The sequence below is a fragment of the Python bivittatus genome, unplaced genomic scaffold (assembly GCF_059951505.1).
Source record: "Python bivittatus isolate LINGU-HERP-01145 unplaced genomic scaffold, Pbiv_v1 ctg000580_np1212, whole genome shotgun sequence".
Taxonomy (NCBI): Eukaryota; Metazoa; Chordata; class Lepidosauria; order Squamata; family Pythonidae; genus Python; species Python bivittatus.
Genome location: NW_028277087.1, coordinates 3,953,140 through 3,977,001, shown reverse-complemented (window position 1 = coordinate 3,977,001; position 23,862 = coordinate 3,953,140). Strand labels below are relative to the sequence as shown.

Sequence of the window (23,862 nt, the reverse complement as noted above, 5' to 3'; positions counted from 1 at the left end):
GGGAAGGGCTGGATTAATTGGGCTGGCCACAGAGGGGAAGAAATGCAAACAGCCAGGAGGCAGGGCCGAGGTAGGAGCCCAGCTGCAGCGGCCTGCATCAGCCATAGCTGAACAAGACACCGCCTGCCCCCCCCTCCTCCTGAGAGCCAGCCTGTCTGTCTCTTTCAGCAGGATACGGAGCTCAGGCAAAAAATATCTTGTCGGGCAGCTGTCTCTGCAAAAGCACAAAGCCGGCTTGTAGGACGATCTAACCTTGTAGGCTGTCTTGGAAGAAGCAAGACACGGGAGGGTGTTCTTTGAACCTAGAGCAGCTAATGAGCTCTTACGGGGAGACCCTCCCTCATAGGATCAGGGCCGGATTAACCACAAAGCCCAATTTCCAGATGGGTTTTGCATTTGCTTAACTCACCCAGCCGCTGAATGGCAGGGCTGCCTGGAAGGAAGCGTGCCTCGTTCGAGGTCTTACCAGGGAGGAGAAGGCAGAGCTGGCTTGTATTATCAACACCTGGGGGGGAAGCGGGGGGGGGGGCTTCCCCTCTCAGAAATGTGCCCTTCTGTGTTTAGGTCTTGCACCAGCCATTAAGGGGTGTGAAGTGGCGGTTGCCAGCCAGGATAATTGGTTGGCGTCAAGGGACCCCATCCTGCAAATCACGGGGTGTGAGACTGTATTGGTAAAGCTGGGCTCGAGGAACAAGATAGGAAGTCTGCTTGTGTACCAGCTTTCCTGCTGCTGGGAAGGTGTAATGGTATGTGGGAAAGACCCTGGGAGACTAGGCAAAGAGACGGTCAGATAAGAGGCAGCTGAGCCCACAGCTGGATAGTGGGTAGGGCAAGAGGCTCAGAAGGGACCATCCCTAATTTCTTGGGGTGTAAAGGAGACATGGGTGGGGAGAATTGTACTTTCAGACTTACAAGATTGATGTCAGCCTTACCAGGTGGACCAGACAGGAATCACAACCAGATGGGCTAATTCTACTTTATTATAAGGCGATGTTGACAGAATCTTGCAATTCTCAAAGTACAATCCCTCCCCCCCCGCCTGTCTCCTTTACAGCCCAAGAAATTAGGAGGGTCCCTGCTGAGCCTCTTGCCTCACCCACTGTCCAGCTGTGAGGTAGGCTATCTCTTATCTGACTGTTCCCTTGGCAGCATCTCTGGGCCCAGTCTCCCAAGTTTCATTCCCACATAGTATTACAGCAGTTTCCCTGCTTAAGCTGCTAGACCTCATTGTGGAGTTGGCTCCTTGTTCTCAGGGACTTCAACGTGCCAGCCTTGGGAGAAGAATCAGAGGTGGCTGAAGAATCCATGCCCATTGGCTTCTGGGTGCAATTCAAAGTGCTGATTAAAAACCTTCACAGTGCAAGGCCTGGGTATTTCCAAGACTGTCTTCTTCTGTAACATCTGCCTGCCGATAAGATCCCATAAGGCAGACTTACTACATGTCACCTTGATTAGAGGCTGCCACCTTCCAGGGCACATAAATATGCCTTTCAGTCACTTTTCTAGAATTGGATGATGTATGATGGGCCCCTTCTGGCTTTTAGGAAACCGGTGAAAAACAGGTTGTTCTGCCAAGCTGAGAGCTCTCACTCGAGGGACAAATGGCCAGGCTCAAATTATCCTACTTCGGACACATTATGTGAAGACCCAGCTCTCTAGAGAAGGCTTTGATGGTGGGAAAAGTGGAAAAAAGAGAAGAAGAGGATGACCAGCAGCCAGGGGTAGACTCAGTTATAAGGATAATGCAAGCATTGTTGGAAGACTTGAAAGACCAGGCTGGAGACAGATCATCCTGCAGAAAATCAACCTATGCCATTGCTGATAGTCAATACTGACGTGATGGCAGATAATCAATCAATATGAAGACCCAGCTCTCTGAAGAAGTCCATAATGCTGGGAAAGGTGGAAGGCAAGAGACAAAGAGGATGACCAACAGCAAGGGGGATGGACTCAGTTACAGGGTGATGGGTGCACCGCTGGGGGATTTGAGCGAACAGGTTAGGGAGAGATTGTCATGGAGAAGATCTATCTATGTGGTCCCTAGGAGTTGAAAACAACTTGATGGCACATAATCAATCAATCCACCAAGTTGTGGGGTTGGGGTCTTGGAGTGCTGCAAATATCTTTTGGATATTTGGGTGGATGAAAAATAGGCAGAGCTTCAATCGCATTGTCATGGCTGACATCTGGACTTTTCTGACCCTATTTGTGGACCCCTGGATCCAAGCGCAGAACAGCTGCCAGCAGGTTATTCCTTGGGTTGAGTTTTTGAATAAGAACTGCTGTGTGTTGCCACAAGATGTTTCCTGAGATGGGGAGAGGGGGGGACTGCAATTTTGGGAAGCAGCTGCCCTTTGTCCTCCCTAAAATAGCCATGCTAAATTAGAACAAAGCATTTTTCTGTCCCCCCCTCACCTGCAAAAAGTACCTTCCAGCTCCCAAAACCTCCCATATTAGTGTAAATCAGTGTTACTCAAGCTTAACAACTCTTAAGATGTGTGGACTTCAACTCCCAGAATTCCCCAGCCAGCATGGCTGGCTGGGGAATTCCGGGAGTTGAAGTCCACACATCTTAGAGTTGCCGAGCTTGAGAAACACTGGTATAAATACTGTACAGGTAGTCCCCGGGTTAAGAATGCCCAGGTTACAGCCGACCCCTACAGCCGAAAGAATGGAGCCTTTCGTAGCAAAATTTGAATTAAATACACAATGGTTCAAGTTCATTACACAATATAATTTATTACAGCATTATACAATACTACTCCGGCTTACATACGAATTCGACTTAAGGACAGATCTTGGGAACGGAACCCGTTCTTAAACTGGGGACAACCTAGTTCTATTCCTAGCGAGAGAGGGAGGGGGAGAAGAGAAAAAAAGCACCAACTGTGAAACCAGCAAAACTGGTTGGAGTGGCCTCTGTGACTCTCTCCTCCCCCTCCCCCATGGTTCTAGTATGATGAGCCCTCCCCCCCCCCACCCCATTTTGGCATTCTCAACTCAAGGAAAATGTTCCTTCCCTTGCCACTCAGCAAAGAGAACCTAGATTGACCTGGACAACATCATGAACCCCCAACTAGTTGATGATGTTTTGTACTGGCGCAAACGTAGCCCAGTTGCTTGGTTTGTATTTCAATATCTTGTGCAAAGCTGGAAAAATGATTGATTAAGTGAGTCAATCATGGTTCAGTGAACCATAGGCAAAGCATGTTACAGCTACAGCCAAAAGAAGATGAATCTCCCTTGAGTAGAACTTGATTCCTACTGATCCCACAAACTGCTCCCTACTTTTTTCTTGACAACAATGTCAAAATGCTTTGTCCCTGCTGCCGCCTCCTCCTCCTCCTCTTAACTTCTCAGTCTAGCCTACATTTGTGGGATTTTCTAGTGATTTCCCATCCAACTGTTAACCTGGGTTAGCTTGTCAAGGTCAAGGTCAAGACAATCACCAAGGAGTCTCTTTTTGCTTTGTCTTCAGCATAGCATGTAGTTAGGTATGTAACACATATGTAGTTATATTGAACTATAAACCAACCAAAGCTAGTCCATTTATTTTGGGTTCAGTTCATACATATAGAAATACAATTGATTGATTGATTGAGTGAGTGAGTGAGTGCCATCAAGTCTGTGATGACTCCTAGCAACTACACAGATTTTCTCCACGATGCTCTCTCCCCAACTTAGTCCTTCCAACCTTCCAAGGGTACATCCATCACTGCTATAACTGAGTCCATCCACCTGGTTGCTGGTTGTCCTCTTCTTCTCTTTCCTTCTACCTTTCCCAGCATTATGGCCTTCTCCAGAGAGCTGGGTCTTCGCATCATGTGTCAGTAGGATAATTTGAGCGTGGTCATTTGTGCCATCTTGAGTGAGAACTCTAGAATTGTTGGCTGGTCTGGGTCTTCTGGGCTATGTGGCCGTGTTCTTGAAGTTTTGTTTCCTAACGTTTCGCCAGCACCTGTGACCGGCATCTTCAGAGAGCAGGAGCACAGACAGGAGCAGTTCTCTCTGTGCCCAGCCATCGTATGCCGGCCGTGAAAGCCTTCGACAAAACTCTAGAATTGTTCTTTATTTTTTTGGTTGCCCATGGGATTCTCAGAAATCTTCTCCAACATTCAAAAGCACCAATACTCTTCCTATCTTGCTTCTTCAAAGTCCAACTTTTGCTTCCAAAGACAGTCACAGGGAATAGCACTGCCTGCACAATTCAGATTTTCCATACATTCTTGACCCTACTTCCACTGAGGATATGCCGAGGGCAGAAAAGCAACAAGAAATAGTAAGCCAAAGAAATTAAAGGCATGAGAAATGAAAAGGAACTAACCCAACTCTAATTTTTTCTGTGACCCACTATTCTTTTCCACACTTTTCTCTGCTTGCAAACCATCATTCCTTCCACAACCTCCATACCACGTTTTTACTTTGCATTATTTATTTCTCAGTTCTTTTGGAGGAACCCACCAATTCCATGGTTCCTTTGGTCTTCTCTTCCCTTCCCCCTTTATTTATTTGCTTATTTAAAGAGTTTAGATGGCTGCCCAACTCAAACATTGTGACGCCATTCAGGGTACAATAAACCCCCCATGCGAAAGAAGATCCCAATTTCAGTTAAAGACCAACCAAACATTCATAGCTGACCAGAATCTCATTTTCATGCCCCCCTCCAGATGGGAACTCCAATCATCCTGGCCCCTAAAGGAAAAAAACCCAGTTTTTACTGCCTTTCTGAAGGAGCCAACCCTGTCTCGGGGAGGTGTGGGGAGGCCAGATCATTCCAGAGAACAGGCCCTACAACTTCACTCTTTCTCCATATTTTTGCTTTGTGATTCAATCCTCATTCATTCTCCCTGTATGACTAAACCAACCACTCTATTTCTGCCCTGCAGGCCACTCCCTTTTAGATTCAATCCACACTCATCTCGCTCATTCATTCTTGGCCGATCTCTTCTTGTTCTGTCATCCACAGATCTTATCTCCTCCATTTCAACTGCATTCACCTGACTTGCATGTTTTTTCCTGATAAATCTAACTCTCATTTCAATATAACAACGTGGGTAGATGAACACTCTTCTTTATAATATTCTATTGAGATTTTAAAGATACGTATTTAAAAGTTAGAAATGAAAAGGAAAATTTGAAATACAAAATATAAAGAAAAGGAAAAGAAAAGGTGAGGTAAAGTAAAAAAAAAAAGTATGAAAAATAGATAACTTCCAATCTATCTCTGGTCTTAGAAATAGTAAGGCTATCATAAGTGCTAGTTTTTAATACATTAAATAGGAATAATTCTTTGTCTAAATATATCCCATTACACTTATAATCTAATCTTCAAATTCCCATGTAAGCTTCACCCCACCTGCATTTTGCAAATAGTCCATCAATGGTTTCCATTCTTTAAGGTAATAGTTATTTGAGTTTTCTTTTAATAAGCAAGTCAGTTTGTCATTTTCTGCCATATCCATCAGTTTTAACAACCATTCTTGTATTGTTGGTAGTGTCTGGATTTTCCAAAATTGTGCATAAAGAAGTCTTGCTGCGGTAATCGTGTATTGAATCATTCTAATAAGATGTTTTCCTATTTGAAAGTCCATTATCCCCAACAGGAATAATTCTGGTTTAAATGGAATCTGTATTTGTAGTATGCTCTGCATCAACATTTGTATTTGAGTCCAAACTTTCTTTGCAATTTTACATGTCCACCACATATGGTAAAATGACCCCTCTTGTTGGTTACATTTCCAACAAACGTTGGAAATTGTCCCATACATCTTTGATAGTCTTTGGGGTGTCATATACCATCGATACATCATTTTATAGAAATTTTCTTTCAAGTTATAACATAAAGGAAATTTTAATCCTTTAGACCACATATTTTCCCATTGCTGCATATGTATATTATGACCACTATTTTTTGCCCATTTGGGTAAGATGCACACTCTTATATTCAGCCATTTTTGTTTATTTCAACCAACATTCATTCCTCACCACAGACCACATATTGCCCATTCCCTCTCTACTGTATAAGCCTTTGCTTCTCTTGAAAACTCTCCATCCATTTTTCCATCTTTACTAAACATTTAATCAAGCTACACAAATTCATCTACTTGCTCTGCCTTTTCATCATGATGTGTAAGTCGCATGATCATTCATTTTCTCTGTCAAATCCAACTATCTTGGTCTCTGACGCTTCAATTTTCAGACTCCTTGCTGCATTTGATGTAAACCGCCCAGAGTCCCTCATTGCAGGGAGATGGGCGGGGATAAGTCTATGTATAAATAAAAATAAATAAAAAATTACTCAATCTATCTAACATCTGCTGCAAATCATTTGGGTTCTCAGCCAACAACATGGCATCATCTGCATTCAAATGTACTGTATATGTATCTTCATGAGCCCAACCATCATCCACCCTTATGCATTTATCCACAACAGCTACATTTCCCACCAGATCTTGGTCACTGTTTAGAATTAAGTCTAGGATCGCCTCCTCTGAAGTTGGTCCAAAAAAAACTGGTCTAACCAACAATAATGTACAGTATGTAGAAATGTGGTTTGTCATGGCGCAAGCATTAATATGCCCAGTCAATGTGACAGCAACTGAAATCCCACATTACTATATGATCTCTTTTGCATGCCTCCCTGATTTCTTTCATCATCTCTAGGTTGTCCTTGATACAGGTAGTCCTCAACGTACGACCACAATACGGACTGGAAGATTTGTTGTTAAGCGGTGCGGTCATTAAGCAAGGCATCATGTGACCACACCCAATTTTACATTTTTTGCAATGGTCGTTAAGCGAATCACACAGTTCCCCACTGATTTTGCTCATCAGAAGTCAGCTGGGATGGTCGCAAAAGGTGATCACGTGACCCCAGGATGCTGCAACTGTTGTAAATTCATGCTGGTTGCCAAGTGCCCAAATTTTGATCACTTGACCACAGGGATGCTGTGACAGTCGTAAGTGCGAGGACCAGGCATAAGTCACTTTTCTCAGTGGCTTCGTAACTTCAAACACTTGTTAAACAAATCGTGGTACGTCAAGGACTACCTGTATTTTGTTCAGCTGGTCAATAATATAGATCTTATTTATATTTGTGGCCAGATATTGTATAGTGATTCTATGGAGGCTTCAGGTCTTCCTCTGTTTTCTAGTATGTTGGATTTCATAACTTCCTTGATATAAAGAACATCTTCATATCATCTAAGCATCTCCAGTTCAACCACCTTGATATTATGGGAACAGCCAACCAGGAAATAATTTCACCAAGCGCAACCCACAATTTAGGCTCAATCAGTAAAGAGTTGTACTTTGACACCTGATGCAATAAACTGGAAAGCACCCTTTCCCTGCTCACCTTCTATTTTCATAATAGATATTGTCAGTAGCTTTTTTTTTTTTCTTTAGAACTGTATGGCCTCAAAGATATGACCCTATGTTGTCATTTCATAGAGACTGGAGCCTTGGCTTAACTCAGAGGATAAGCATTAAGGTAAACTTAGCAACCTCACCTGGTTGCTAAATTTACTTTAATGCTTTTTCTCTGAGATGTGCTCCTTCCCTCCTATGGAAAACTGGAAGAGAGATAGGGGTGCACCCCTTCTTGAAGACACCATTTTCAGAATTCTTCCTTTTAAATTACTATAGGCCAGGATCAAACCTCACATTTCTGGCCTAGGGAGCTTAGAGGGTCTTGACAGAACAACCTCAGGACTCCTTGGTATTCCTGATCATCAGGATCTTTTTCAATTCAGCTTCAAGCCAGGCTATGCAGGGAGACGGCTTTGCAGAGGGAATGGGATAAGGATAATGTCCGTCTTTGGTGCTCCTAGATATCTCGGTGGCTTTTGACACTACTGACTGTGGATTCCTCCTGGACCACCATAGGGAGTTGGAGGTGAGAGGCCTGGCCTGGTGGTTGAGGTTCAGCCCCTCTCTCAAGAGAACAATCTTGGGAGATTACTGATTCATGTTACGGCTTCCACATCATGGCATGCCTCAGGTTTCTAGTCTATATGCTATATTTTAAAATCATCATCATCATCACCACCACCACCATCATCATCACATTTATAAGCTGACCAACTCCATTACAATTCTGGGCAGTATACAATATATAACATTTGAACTCAAACAATACAAACGATACAAAACACAGTAAGAACGTCCAGAGAAAACACCCATCATCTCACCAACCAGACAACTCACAAGGGGCCCATCATCCCCTCTACCCCAAGGCCTGGGAGAAGACATATGTCTTTAGGGCTAATCTCAACAAGGTCAGGGTTGGCGGGGGCTGGTCAAATCTTTTTAAAACCTCCATGAAGTCCCTAAGCATGATGGTCAGGGGCTGGGGGCCATCTCTACAGCAATGTAGAGGAACACAGAGTTGACCTTGGAGAAGATATGCAGAGCAAAACGTGAGCTTGGTCCAGGAAACAAGAAAGCATGAGAAAGAAACTTAAGAAACTTAGATCTCAGCCCTTCGAGGCAGGCTAGGTCAGGAAGCAAGACACCCCAAGACACAGAAGGACCCTCTTTTATTAATACAGGCTAGGATAGCCTAGAAGAACCTTGAAAGCCTGACAGTGTTTCCCCCATCCTTCCCTCTTAGGCAAAAGAAAGTCAAGGTGGGGTAACCTTACCTATCTGTTTCTACTGGGGAGGACTCCAACTTCTCCTTCCCCTTTCTCCAGATGTACCTGGTTCCTGGTTAGTGTTGGCCTGGGCCTGATTTGGGGAACGGAGAAGCTGAAGATGAATCGAAGCCACCTCACCTGTTTGCTAGGTGATGGTGGTAGGGAATCTCATTGAATGGGACGGGACTGGGCCTGCTGTAGATGGGCGAATTTCCTCCAGAGGATCTGTGCATAGTTGGGGAGTGCTCCTTGACTCTGTGCTATCCCTGAATGCTCCCTTGTTCTCATCCTGTATGCCAGATGGCAACGATGAACTTCTTGGTATGATCCAGCCCTAACAATGCTCCTGTTTTGGAGGCCGCATGGTTTTATTTATTTATTTATTTATTTATTTATTTATTTATTTATTTACCAAGCTTGCAAATTCCCACAATAACAAACAATTCCCAGCGGAATGATCCTGCCACAGGTTGGAATCTGAGTTTTTTAATCTGTGTTCAAAGGGGCCTGTGGGGCGGGGTGTCAAACTAGTCAAAATGGTGGCCACAGCCAAGCCCCGCCCCTTTTTAAGGAGTGCCATGCATGCCATCTTGACTTTTTTGACCTGCTGCAGGCACTTCTGACTATTTCCCTCTCTTTTTTTGTCATGTTTTTAAATGATTGCATGTGTTTATGATCATTAGTTGCCTGGCACTCTTTTTGATGAAAAGATGGGATGTGAATTTAATAAAGCCTAAACAGTTTCTGCTCTCATATAAAGTTCAGTAAGTCCCTTTTTACTACCCATTGGTGATGCTCTTTCAGGTTGTGTTTAAAAAAAAAAAAAAAAGTCTGGTAATTGTATGCCTATCTCAGAGCAGGACAGGAATGCTGGTTTAAAAATACCGAGCGTACAGTTAATCACATAGTAAATTTCTGGCCTGCGTATCCTTTCACCTTCTGCCTGAGGTTAAAAGGAGAGGAAGGCAAAAAATATTGGAAAACTGGCTCCACAACTTAAAATCTCTCTACCAGTATCGAATGATGTCACAATTTTTGGGAACCTGGCAGTGTAGGAACACTTGCAATTGCTGAAAAAAACGATGATAGAAACAACTTAGAGATGGGGAGGACCAGAACATAGCAAGAGAAAAACTTCCAGGGGGTACATGGTTTCAGAACACGCTGTATGCCACGTGAGCGGGGCGGACATCATAGCACCAGGGTAAACGGTTCTTCCGTTAGAGATGGAACTATAAACTAGGTTCTTGCCTTGGCCTTGAATTTGCTAAGTGGCAGTTCCTGGATGACCTTGGATGGGAGACCACCACGAGGCCCTAGGACCGTAGGCTCCACTGAAAACCAGAAAGCACCCTGTTAAGGAGCGGATTTTAAGGAGCTATGGTTTTTCTAGTAGTAATGTATGGCTGTGAGAGCTGGACCATAAAGAAGGCTGAGCGCCAAAGAATTGATGCCTTTGAACTGTGGTGCTGGAGAAGACTCTTAAGAGTCCCCTGGACTGCTAGGAGGTCAAACCAATCCATCTTAAAGGAAATCAACCCTGATTGCTCATTGGAAGGATTGACAATGAAGCTCAAGCTCAGATACTTTGGTCACCTAATGCGAAGAGAGATCTCTTTGGAGAAGACCCTGATGCTGGGAAAGATGGAAGGCCAAAGGAGAAGGGGACGGCAGAGGATGAGATGGTTAGATGGCATCACTGAAGCAATGAGCATGAAACTGAGCCAACTCAGGGAGGCAGTGAAGGACAGGAAGGCCTGGCGCGATGTGGTTCATGGGGTCACGAAGAGTCGGATACGACTTAACAACTGAACAACAAGAAGGAGCGGATTCAAGAAATCTGTTATCGTTTTCAAACTGACTTTATATTCTAAACATGAAAAGATGGAGCAGGAAGCTTTCACACGATCTAGATTTAATAACAAGTTTAAGGACTGAAGGATTGATATCACATGGATCTTATTTTCTCTTTCCCCCCCTCCTCTTATGTTTAGTTTACAGCATTTTCATTGCTGTAAAGTGTGCAGTTTCTCACTGCTTTATCACGGATGTATTATTCTTTTCTTGTTTGTTACACGTCATATGTACATAGTCACCAGTGGAGCTCACCTTAGAGACTTCAATTTTCTATCAAAGCAAACTGCTGTTTATCAGCCTCTCAGAATGGATTACCTTACTAGCATATATGGAATGCTTTGGAAAGGCTGCATACGTGTCTTATACTGACATGTCACCTAGAATGTGGATGACCCCAATTCACTCTTCCAATGGGTCAGCCATCAAGTTCCCTTTGAGCACTCTATTCCATCATTCCCCCTTTTGCTTTTTAATTTCTCCCATAATAATCAACATTCTCCAGTCGCCTCTGCCTATAAGAGACAGTCTAGCAGGGTGGATGTGCTCCAGGTCCCGTCAATTAGGCAATGTCATCTCGCAAGACCTAGGAACTGTGCCTATTCTGTTGCAATTCCGGCCCTCTGGAATGATCCCTCCCCCCAGAGACTGGTGTGGCTTGCTTCCTTCCTTTCTGTAATGGTATGTGATAAAGACCTTGAGAAACAAGGTGAAGAGACGCTACCTTATCCCCTCGTCAGATAAGAGAGGGGATAGCCTGCAACTGCATAATGGGTGGAGAAAGAGGCTCAGAAGGGACTCTCCCTAACTTTTCAGGCTGTAAAGGAGACGGGAGATTTGTACTTTCAGACTTGCAAGATTCTGTTAATGTAGCTTACAATAAAGTAGAATTAGCTCATCTGGTCATGTTTCCTGTCTGGTCTACCTGGGAAGGCTGACCCACCCACCCACCGACCTTCCCTCCCTCCCTGCCTCCCTCCCTCCCTTCCTTCCTCCCTTCTCACTTTTACGTGACTCTAGGTAGGCTACAAATATATATACACACACACACACACACACACATACACACACAGACACAATATAAAAAAATAAAAATAAAACATAGCAGCTTGGCACTATCTAGCCAATCACTCACATAGCCAGGAGACGGGCTCTATTCCACACTCAGGGCCCCAGGCTCAGGCACAAAACCAAGTTTTGAAGGCTTTATGAAAGGCCAACAGGGATGGGGGCCAACCTAACCTCAGGGTGATATTCCAAAAATTGGGTGTCATGGCTGAAAAGGCTCTCCTTCTGGGCCCCACCAGCTGATACTCCTTAGCCAGTGGTACATGAAGCATGCCCCTTCTGGCAGATCAAGTAGGACGTGTTGTTGTTGTTGTTGTTCAGTTGTTAAGTCGTGTCCAACTCTTCGTGACCCCATGAACCACATCGCGCCAGGCCTTCCTGTCCTTCACTGCCTCCCTGAGTTGGCTCAGTTTCATGCTCATTGCTATCTAACCATCTCATCCTCTGCTGTCCTCTTCTCCTTTGGTCTTCAATCTTTCCCAGCATCAGGGTCTTATCCAAAGAGTCCTCTCTTCACATTAGGTGACCAAAGTATCTGAGCTTGAGCTTCATTATCAATCCTTCCAATGAGCAGTCAGGGTTGATTTCCTTTAGGATGGATTGGTTGGACCTCCTAGCAGTCCAGGGGACTCTTAAGAGTCTTCTCCAGCACCACAGTTCAAAGGCATCAATTCTTCGGCGCTCAGCCTTCTTTATGGTCCAGCTCTCACAGCCATACATTACTACTGGGAAAACCATAGCTTTGACTATGCGGATCTTTGTCGGCCGGGTGACGTCTCTGCTTTTTAATATGCTGTCTAGGTTTGCCATAGCTTTCCTCCCAAGGAGCAAGCGTCTTTTAATTTCATGGCTGCAGTCTCCGTCTGCGGTGATCTTGGAGCCCAAATAAAAGAAGTCTGTTACTGCTTCCATTTCTACCCCTTCTATTTGCCAGGAATTGATGGGTCCAGATGCCATGATCTTAGTTTTTTTAATGTTGAGTTTCAAGCCAGCTTTCGCACTCTCCTCTTTCACCCACATCAGGAGGCTCTTTAGTTCTTCTTCACTTTCTGCCATTAGGGTGGTATCGTCTGCATATCTGAGGTTGTTGATGTTTCTCCCTGCACTCTTAATTCCGGCTTGTGATTCTTCCAGCCTGGCATTTCTCATGATGTACTCTGCATATAGGTTAAATAAGCAGGGTGACAGTATACAGCCTTGTCGTACTCCTTTCCCTATTTTGAACCAATTGGTTGTTCCGTGACCGGTTCTAACTGTTGCTTCTTGGCCCGCATACAGATTTCTCAGGAGACAGGTAAGGTGGTCTGGTACTCCCATCACTTTAAGGATTTGCCACAGTTTGTTGTGATCCACACAATCAAAGGCTTTTGCATAGTCAATGAAGCAGAAGTAGATGTTTTTCTGGAACTCTCATGGTCTCTCCATGATCCAGCGAATGTTGGCAATTTGATCTCTCGTTCGTCTGCCTCTTCGAAACCTAGCTTGTACATCCGGTAGTTCTCGGTTCACGTACTGCTGAAGCCTAGCTTGTAGGATTTTGAGCATGTAGGACGGGTAGAGACAAATGACTCTTATGTCATTCAGGAAACCACAGAAGACTTAGTAATTCTCCCAGGCCTTGGGGATAAGTGATTGTGAACCCCCCACCCCCCCTTTTGTTCTTTTGCTTCCTTTATATGGGTTTGTTCATATCTTGTTTTGATTACTTTGGTCTTCTGGCCAGCTGTATCTTTTGCATGTCTTTATATATATATTCGTTCCTAGTTGGAAGCTGCCCAGAGTTGTATGGAAGTTGGGTGGCCTGTAAGTGAAATTAAATAAATAAACAAACCCTGAATCTTGACTGAGCTGTTTCTGAGCCCTCATATTTTTTTTTTTCAGTCTGTTGGTTTTGCCCTATTGCAAAGCTTAGAGCCCTCCCTACACCCATCTGTCTTCTTGGGTATAAGTGGGACTGCTTTGGATTGATAAGTATTGGGCACTGGAAATTATGCTTAGAAATTAGTCTTCAGCAGGCACTTTGAAAGAAGGACTTTTTTTTTTAAACATAGGAGTGTCTGCAGGTTAAGAGAGGCAAAGAAGAAAGTGAAACTCGTTGGGTGATGACATGATCCTAAAAGAGAAGGAAGAGCAACTTGGCAGCCTTTTTCTGGAGAGCAGAAAACAGCAGCAAGATCAGCCGAAGAATTTATGTTCTCAGGTAAGCCCACAAATTAAATCCGGGATGCTTAAGAGGCACCTCAAATCAGAGCAGGTAGGGAGTGGGTCTGGATGCACAGGGAGATTTGGGGCAAGAGTTTCCAGTTCCCTGTGGTTTCATAATAGCTCATAAAAAGTCTCTCTCCCTCTCCCCCACCCCCGCCGCCGGTGTTTCCTAGAATCAGGTGCTGAAAAGAAGGAGGGAGGAAGAATGAAGTTGTGCGTTAAAAGATTGTGAGGTCTGTTCTGGGACTGGGTCTGTCCTCAGCTTAGAAACACATGGATTCTTAATTTTTTTGCCTGGAAACTCAGCTTTTGTCCACTAAGCTAGGTTATTTTTAGACTTAACATATGATCTCAGAGCTTGGTTCAAACTGTGGCTAAGGCAAAACGTCTTGAGAACAAATCTGACTCAAGATTTGTTATAAGTGAACTGAACCCAGAAGGGGTTATTTGAAACTAACCTTCCTTTCTCTTCTCCAGACACAGAGATGGGAGTGGCTACAAGATGTGGCTGCTTTAGCCATCTTGCCTCAGTTTCTCTTTTGTTTTCACCATTACCTTGCTCATGGGGCCAAAGTAACATTCATTGATTGATTGATGCTGCTGTATTTCCAAATACAGCACATAAAATCCATGATCGCTCTGATGCTTGGTTCTGTTTTTTTTAAAATACTTTGTAAAGAAAATAGCTGAGATACTGACCAAGGTGGAGACTCAGAACAGAACCCAGGCTGTGTGGTTACCTAGCACTGGAATATGGTATAGTAATTTATGGTATGTGGTGTAAACCCACTAATTTGCAACCAGAGTTTGCTTTATTCCAGTAATGCAGCCATGAGCAGTACAAGGGAGTTTTTTTAAGGACAGGAGAGGTGATGCAAACTGCTGGAATGCTGGAATCCAACTGATGGATCCTCTTTGCCCAGGCACGGAAAGGTGAAGACAGTAAGACTGGCAAATACGGGTCGCCCCCAGTTTAAGAACGAGTTCCGTTCCCAAGGTCTGTCCTTAAGTCGAACTGCATGTGTATGTAAGCTGGAACAGCATTATTGTATAATGCTGCATAAGTAGTATTGTGTTGTTGTTCAGTTGTTAAGTCGCATCCGACTCTTCGTGATCCCATGAACCAGATCTCACCAGGCAGAACTCAAATCATTGTGTATTAATTCGAATCATTGTGTATTTAACTCGACGTTTGCGACAATAGGCTCCGTTCGTAACTATGGGTTGTCCTTAAACTGGGTATTCTTAACCCGGGAACTACCTGTATTTCTGTAGTTTGGCACAAGGAAGCCACGAGAAGGAGGAAAGTCATCAGAAAGAGACTAAACCAGCGTTTCTCAACCTTGGCAAGGTTAAGATGGGTGGACTTCAACTCCCAGAATTCCCCAGCCAGCAAGGCTGGCTGGGGAATTCTGGGAGTTGAAGCCCCCCCATCTTAAACTTGCCAAGGTTGAGAAACACTGGGCTAAAGCTTTATTTGTCTTTTCTTTGGTGGGCTTCTTCACCCTAGCAGATTAAATGGGACTCTTTCCACAATGCAAGTCTGCATGTTTAATTAAGAACTCAAAGGCTGCATTTTAGCTGGTTGAAAAGAGTTGGTAGTGTTCATGTTGGAAGAGAACCTTTCGAGTGAGAAGCCGCTGAATTCAAAGGACTATACTGTATGTGTGGGCATTAACAGGATCCCCGTTAAAACTCAGTTTAAGCTGTTGTGTGCAAATGCAGCCTTTTAACCTGGTTAAATGGGTTATGCAAACACTGCCTAGGAGCCTGCAATATATTTATTTATTGGTTAGATTCCCATCCCAGCTTCCTTCCCTTTCACCCCCCAACCAGCCTGTAAAGGGCTGGCCCAAACCCCCAGGGAGCTTCTGTGGCTCAGGAAGGACTCGAACCTGGGTCTCCCCACTCCTAGTCCAGCCCCTTCCCCACTGCACTACAAGAGGCGGCGGCTCTTGGTTTGTCGGAGTGAATCCTGGTTTGCAGTAAAATGCCCCTTTTGCTCTCTGTGAAGGAAAGAGAATTCTCTTTTCTAAGCTGGCATCGAATGAACCTGAAGCTTTCGTGCAATTGATGCCCTCGGTTTCCAGTTTCTCAATCTAGCTGCTGTCAAATGATGCTTCTGTTTTATTCATGTACCCCTGGCCGTTCTTTCCACCCACCGGGAAGTGCGTTAGATGCTGGTCGTTTCGAAACCAAGCCAGCAATGGTGGTTCCTGGGACAGTTACCGGAAAGGTCAACAAATGAGCAACCACAGCTTGGCTGGTTAGGGATTCACAATTTGCTGTCCTTGTCTTTACTTCTCTCCCAGCCTCCCTTGATGCTGACAGCTCCCAAAAGAGAGGAAACACAACCTGGGCCCGAAACTAGAAAGGCTTTTAAAAGGCTCCTGATTTTGCATGTGGCGATGTATACAAATAGATGCTAATTTAGAGGCAAAATGAGGACCAGATGGTTTGCATGGCTCCAGTTCAACTACGGTCCAGGCACAGCTGTCTGTGAATGACTCCCATGGGAGGCTAGGTTAAAACATTGTGGGAAGGCAAGCCAAGCTATCATGTTAAGCCATGACTCAGTTTATCGGGCTGGGCATAGCATGTTGTATGAATGCAGCAATTGGGTTTAGTGTGCTGTGTGAATGCAACTGAGAGAGCTTCCAGGACTCTGTTTTTAACCCGCCTTAGGTTTATTTTTAGTCCAGATTTGGAACTGGATAGACAAAGGATACGAAAAGGAATGGTTTTGTTTTCCTAACAATCCCATGTGACAGATCACACCAAGAAAGTAGGCCTGCTTGAAACCTCTCTTTATAGCATTCCTGGGGTTCCTCTCTGTGTTAAACCTGAAGTGGCTCACTTGTCTGCAGCTGAATATGACAAGCAAACCCTGCGATTATGGTTTGTGGCTTAGGGTTATGAGTCAAGTCGACAATTGTGATGTACCCAACAGCAGGGTTAGCGCAAGGCATGAATCTAGCTCTTGTGTTGGTGACTGAGAGAAATTGGCCATGAAGTTACAGAACGAGACAATCAGTGGGGGATGAATCGGTCAGAGCAGGATTCCTCGACCTTGGCCACTTGAAGATGTGTGGACTTCAACTCCCAGAATTCCCCAGCCGGCTGGGGAATTCTGGGAGTTGAAGTCCACACATCTTCAAGTGGCCAAGGTCGAGGAACCCTGGGTTAGAGTGTTCTATGATTGCTTCAAACCACTGTGGTTTTTTTATCCCCGGTTCCTAGATTTGGTAGCGTAATCACGCAGAGATCAAGTAATCCATGGTCGTGCAATTCTTGATGGAAAAAAATGTGACTCGTGATGCTACAGGGAACTCTGTCCCCCTAACTTTTTCTGCACCTTATATAATGCTGCTTTCCGAATACTACATATTGTTATGCCAATTACCAAACTCCATCTATCTTTGAACACCCAGTTCCTGGGGCACGACAGTAGTGGAGTTAAAGGCTTCCTTATGCACTTTCTACCTCTATGAGAGTTAATGGAGCCTCCACATTTAGAGACAGTCTAGCTGCAAGAGATAGGGACTAAAGAGCAAGGAGAAGGAAACAGTGATTCTCTCCTGTCTTTCTCCCCTGGCTTCTGAAAGCATTTGACTGGTTAAGGTGAAGAACAGCACCGTGGTGGATGTGATGGAGTTTTGATCTGATCTGCAGGTTCTTCTGATGTGACTGTCAATCCCCTTGTTAGGATCAATATATAGGTGGCTGAGAGCAGAAGACCATGAGAGAACAGCATTAAAAACCCATTTTCTGGAAGTGACAGTGAGCTCACTATGGTTAACCCTTTTCCCATCATTGTCCTCTGTTGAAAAAGCTAGGTTAGAAATATTTTTTTAAAGAAGCCTTTCTAAAAAAGCTAGTGCAATGGTTAACAGTGCAGTCCTATATGGGTCTGCTCAAACATCAGTCCAATGGTTTTCAGTACAGGTAGTCCTCATTTAATGACCGTTTTTTTAGCAATGGTTCAAAGTTGCAATGGTGCTAAAAGTGACTTGCGACTGGTGGCTGAAGTTATGACCGTCACAGTGCCCCTGCAGTCACGTGATCGCCACTTGCAATCTTCCCAGCAGGTTTCCAGCAAACAAAATTAATGGTGAACTGTGTGATTTGCTTAACAACTACATGATTCGCTTAACAACCATGTGATTCACTTAACAAACACAGTGATTCACTTAACGACTGCTGCAAAAAAGGTTGTAAAATCAGCTCCGGTCGCGTGATGATTTGCTTAAGGACCACATCACTTAGTGACCTAAATTTTGGTCCCAATTGTGGTCATTAAGTGAGGACTATCTGTAAGCCTTACTGCTTTCTGCGTGGCCATCAATTAATCCCATTCATCTTTATTACTCAAAAAGAAGTTCAGGGAGAGGCAGTGTGTTTGGATTGCAGCACTGGTCCCAGAACTACAAGGATGAAACAATTCTGCATATGCTCAGAGCATCGACAGGTTTCCTGAACCATGGTATACTGAACAAACCACAATGGCTGGGTTTGCACAAAACATGAAGTCCCAAAGCTAACCATCCTAGGATACAGTATGTTTTCTGAGTGCAACCTCTGGCTAATGGTGCAATCCTACAGCTATCTCCTGAGAAAGAAACAGCATGAATTCTAGAAGATTGCTGGGTACCGCCAGATGATTTAATATTGCAGTATTATTAGGGAGCAATATCTTGCAGTTCTTTTTGCAGATCCTGTTGGAAACTCCTTGGTTTCCCCAAAGTGCCATTTTGGGAGGGAAGTAAGATGACAAACCTGCAGAACGTTCATCCTGAAGTTCAAGCACTCATCATTACTGACATAGTATTGTTATTATGAGAAGGGGAGAAAATCTCAAAGGTTTAAAAGTTCTTCCCCACCAACCCAATTGGAACTCAGATGGGATTGTGTGGACATTTGGGATTATTACCTCTATCCCCTCACTATCCTCCTAATATTTGATGACTAAATAAATAATAACTTTGTGAGGTAGGCTAGGTTGAAAGATGCATTCACACAACATGCCAAGCTAAGCTATTTAAACATCTTGCATGTTGTTTGAATCCAGTCCTTGGGTCAACGTACTGCTAAGATGGAGCACCTTAACCATATTGTGTGCTAAATATTTATAGTTGGGGAAATTTTAGTTTGGTTCCCTCTGTTGTCTGGATCTAGAAGAAGAATTTTTATTGTTCACTGTCCCTTCTGGCCTCCAGAGACCGAGAGAGGAGGCTAGAGTGGCTGCAAAATAGCATTGCTTCCGTTACACCGGTGTTTTTCAAACTTGGTGACTTTAAGAAGTGTGGACTTCAGCTCCCAGAATTGCCTATCCAGTATGCTGGCTGGAGAATTCTGCGAGTTGAAGTCCATGCATCTTAAACTTGCAGTTTGAAAAACACTGCATTCTCCCATCTCTTTTCTCCTTTTCTTCCCCTTCCCCACAATATGCAGCAGTCTGGTTGAAATAGGGACATCAAGATGAGGGAAGCAAAGCTATACTGTGAAATGGGGTGAAATAAACCATGAATTTTAGCTTGATGTTTTTTAAGACTGAATATTTGGTGGCCAGCCATGGCAAACATGACTAGAATTCTGGCCAAGATGGCTGTTTTGAACCCAATTAACGTAGTTTATTGAGATATCTGGCATCAGGTCCAGGGATAACAACATCAGATAGTGATCCTCAGGACTAAACAGAAATTTGATCTTGAATTTTTCCAGCCCTCATGTGTTTGACTGGGTAGTGGGAAACTGAAGGGCAATAATTTTGCCTCTGCAGATCACTCATGGCTGTGTTCAAGCAATATACTTATCCATGATTAGCTGAATATGGTTTACTTAGTCCCCTTTTTGGGAATGCACAGCACACTGAACCGTAAATGAACTCAAGACGGTGGATTCACGCAAGACCCAAGGTTAAAATTTGGTTGTCAGTGTGTGGAACAAACCCAGGCTCCCAGTCTTAGTCCCACTCATCAGTTTTCAACTCAAGGCTCGAAAAATCTTAGATCATATAGTCATTACAACAGGAACCATTCTGTGTGCTTGAGAAATGTTGCCAAAAAAGGTTATTATTCTGATTATTTTAAGGTGCCCTTTTTAAGCTTACATAAAGGAATGCTCATTTATACAAAGGAATGCAAGCCACCACTGCATTGTGGCATAGCCAACCTGGTGCCCTCCAGATGTCTTGGACTTCTGCTCCTCACATTCTAAAAATTGGAGGCCTAACACGTCTGGAGACACACCTGCCCCATTAAAGGAGGTTGACTTACTGTGTATGCAGGAGACACTGATCCCATAAACCAATATAGATCATGTGGTTAGTTTACAGTATTTATGTATTAAACGTATTTCTATGCTGCTGCAGCCAAAACAACACATAAAAAATGCAATATAAAACGTATCCAATACAAAATATTAGATATATTATTGGCTATATGCTCTCTCATTATTTATATGCTGAATACATACCAAAGGAGGTTGGATTGGAAGAAGATGAGGGTGGTTTTAAAACTGAAGAAACATCAATAACCTGCACTATGCTGATGACACCACTCAGATAGCTGAAAATGCAAAGGATCCGCAAGCTCTAGCAACGAAAGTCAAGGAGAACAGTTAAAAATGAGGCTAAAATTAAATATAAAGAAGACCAAACTAATAGCAACATGTACAACAACCAGCCTTAGAAGCGACAATGGAGATATCAAAGTGGTGGAGAGCTTCTGCTTGTTAGGATCAACCATCAATAGTAAAAGAACCAGCAGTCAAGAAATACGCTGCAGACTAGCACTTGGTAGAGCAGCCATGAAGGCCTTGAAAAAGATATTCAGAAGGTGGGATGTGTCTATATCTACAAAGGTCAGAATCATGCAGGCAGTGGTTTTCCCTGTGGCATTCTATGGAAGTGAAAGTTGGACTTTGAAGAAGCAGGATAGGAAGAGTATTGATGCTTGAATGTTGGTGTTGGAGAAGATTCCTGGGAATCCCATGGACAGCCAAGAAAACAAAGAACAATTCGAGAGTTCTCACTCAAGGGGGCACAAACAACCAGGCTCAAATTATCCAACTTTAGACACATGATCTGAAGACCCAGAAGGCCGTAATGCTGGGAAAGGTGGAAGGAAAGAGAAGAGGACGACCAGCAGCAAGGGGGATGGACTCAGTTATAGCGGTGACAGATGCACCATCGGAAGATCTGAAAGACCAGGTTGGGGACAGATCTTCATGGAGAAAATCTATCTATGTAGTCATTAAATGTCAACAGCAACTTGATAGCACATCATCAGTCAATCGATGCAGAGACCCAGCTCCCTTGAGAAGTCCCTTATGTTGGGAAAAACGAAAGGAAAGGAGAGGACGACCAGCAGCCAGGGGGATGGACTCAGTTGTAGTGGCAATGGGGGCACCCTTGGAAGACCTGAAGGATCAGATTGTCCCAGGGAAGATCTGTGTCAAGTGTTTCTCAAACCTGGCAACTTTAAGATGGGTGGAGAATTCTGGGAGCTGAAGTCCACATGTCTTAAAGTTGCCAAGTTTGAGAAACGCTGATCTGTGGGGTTGCTAAGAGCTGACACCTGACTTGATGGTATTGATTAATCAATCAATGTTATGTAAACCATGTTTCATTAATCAGAAGTCTGTAGCCCTGATGAAGAGCCCCAAACTTCCATAGGTTTCACCCCCTCTCCATAAAAGTTGTGCCCTAAAGACCTTATGGGGCTATAAAAATCCTAGTGAGGTTTGCTACCTTTCTTCATAATATTAATCCTGTACGAGTTGCAGGACCTGCACACTTCCTTCTCCCAACTTTCTGGCGATGCCCCGCCCTCTCCTCTCTAGCCACGCCCCCTTCAGCCTGACGCCTGATTTCCGCCTTTTTAATGAAGTCAGAAGCAGGGAGATTAAAACGAATGGGCAAAATTTGCGCATCGACGAACGGTTTCTATTCGACGATGCGATACGGAAGAGATCCGCTCTATCTCCCTCTCTCTCGAGTCTATGCCCCGTCTTTTCCCTCTAGACCTCTGTACCGCTCCGGGCATTGAATAGCCTTGGCATACTCCGGTGGGGAAAAGGGTTTCCTCCATTGAAGGGTTGAGGGGGCCCCATTCTTCTGTCGATGGGATACCGGAAGTCTGGTTACGCGGGTGTCAGCTGAACTTACGCCTTGGGCGGGCGCGCTTCCCAGTTTTCAATTGAGAACCCGACGCTACGTCTCCGCATCAGCATCCCAGCGATTCGGGGGGAACCGGAAGTTTCGTCATAGTTTTCGGGCTTTCCCCTTTTCCTTTCCCTGGGCCGGAAGCCGCGTTCGCCTCCAAGATGGCGGCTGTAAACCCGGAAGTTGGCCAAGGCCGGAGCCGCCGCCGCCGAGCCCGAAGCCGGCAGCCTTGAGTCCGCCGCCGCCGCCGCCGCCTCGCGGCCCGTCGTTCTCCCCCCGGAGGGTCCCTGTTCGTATGCTGGGGGGGAGCGCGAAGACCAGGTGAGAGGGTCCCCTCCCTCTGGCGAAGCCCCTCCCTTTCAGTGACCTCACGAGCCCCCTCCCAGTGGAGCCCCCCGACCCCCTTCAGGGGGAGAGGGGGTCTCTTGCCTCAGGCGAAGCTCCTCCCCCTAGGAGACCCTCCTGTAATTGAGCCTCCCCTTCTGAGTTTCGGGGAAGGCGGGAGGCCCCCCTTTTGGGCCGCTGAGGGGAAATTGGGGGGTCAGCCCTGCGCCCCCAAACCTCCTGTGGCTCCCCGCTCGGTCCTTTCTCTTGGCTGCTCCCCGCGAGGGCCCTGCTGGCGGGATCCCGGGACCCCTCCCCGTGGGGGCCACCGGGCGGCTCCGATCCCGCCCAGGGTGCCCGGCAAACTCCCAGCTGAGGAAAGCGAGGTTCGGTTGGCCCCAGGCAGTTTGGAGCGAACCAGAGTCGGTCCCCTTTGGTCCAGCCTGTAGCGCGCCTTCCCTCCCCTGCTCAGCGCCTTTGCTGTACTACTGTTCCCATCATCCCCACCCAGCATGTGAGTTGTGGTTCATCCCCACCGGGTGGGGGGAGAAGGAGATTGCGTCATGTTTAGGGGAGAGGCGAGCCTATATTTCCAGTGGATGGGAGAGTTTTGTTCACTGCTCCCCGTCCTCCCCCCACTTTCGCTCCCACTTCCAATGAGAACTCTCCGGTTCTTTGGGGCTGGGGTGGGAATAGAAGGGGGGCCCTTAGATACCCTTAGTGAGATGGGGGCTTCTGCCCCTCTTTGCCTGCGGTTGGCTCTCCCTCTCTCCCTCTTTCCTCCTGCAAGCATCAGTTAGGGGGAGGCAGATTCCCCCTCCGCCCTGCTGCTTTGCTTCCTCCCTGCTGTCCCCTCCTGACGGACGGGTGCCGAAAGCAAGTGGCAAAAGCTACATTGCTTCAAAGCTTTAATAAGAGTGTAAGAAGAGCAGAGCGCTGGATCAGGCTGATTGAGTCTTCAGTTCTGTTCCCAGATCCTCTGGCAAGGCCACCTTCCTGTCCCAGCTCTTAGCAACTGGAATGTAGAGTATGTTGGCTGGGATGTTGGAGTTAATGGAAAGCCAACATGATTAGGAGCCACCAGTAGCCTGCCCCCATCTGTGTCCATCACTACATTTGTTGTGCAATAGCAAATTCTGTGGTTTAAGACATTCTGTCTGAAGAAAGACCTCTTTTTTTCTCACTCTTGAGCCTCTCACCATGCAGTGTGTTGGACAGCCCCACTGGATTCTAGTTTGCTGAGGCAGGAATAACTCTTTCTCTCTCCCCCTTTCTCTCTCTCTCTCTCTCTCCCTCTTTCTCTCTCTCTCTTTCTCTCTCTCCCTCATTACCAGTCCTACTTTCCCCCCTTCCTGCTGCCAACTTCTGGGACCTTGAGGGTACATATGCTTCTTTATTCTTTCTTCCCTTTCAGGTAGGTTTAAGGGAAGGATTTAGAGAAGCAGAACCTTCTGTCCTTCTCATCTTTTCCTAGCCTGTCACAATCTCAGTTTCTTGGACTGAGTTCCCAGGACCCCCCTGACCTTGGTTGCTGGGACATTCAGGGAGTTGTGGTCCCACTGTATCCAGAGGCTGCCTGATTGGGCTGTTCTGCCCCTTTATGGTGTC

General features: G+C 45.3%; 1 protein-coding gene and 1 long non-coding RNA gene across 4 annotated transcripts in view; one reads left to right on the top strand and one right to left on the bottom strand.

The window, feature by feature from the left end:
• Window positions 1–5,579: 5,579 nt before the first annotated feature.
• LOC148214655 (uncharacterized) lies at window positions 5,580–21,935 on the bottom strand. The gene is made up of 3 exons (XR_015797635.1): window positions 21,517–21,935; window positions 20,241–20,358; window positions 5,580–6,266 (listed from the first exon to the last, which is right to left on the bottom strand). It is a non-coding gene; the product is annotated as an uncharacterized LOC148214655 (long non-coding RNA).
• A 153-nt stretch (window positions 21,936–22,088) lies between these two features.
• The window catches only part of SBNO2 (strawberry notch homolog 2), a 107,736-nt gene continuing 105,962 nt past the window's right edge, over window positions 22,089–23,862 (top strand). For 2 of the 3 annotated variants that reach the window (XM_088149385.1, XM_088149382.1), the window contains exon 1: window positions 22,089–22,251. The gene's annotated coding sequence lies outside the window, so the exon portion shown is untranslated. The remainder of the gene's footprint in view (window positions 22,252–23,862) is intronic. The other variant, XM_088149383.1, reaches the window with a different exon arrangement.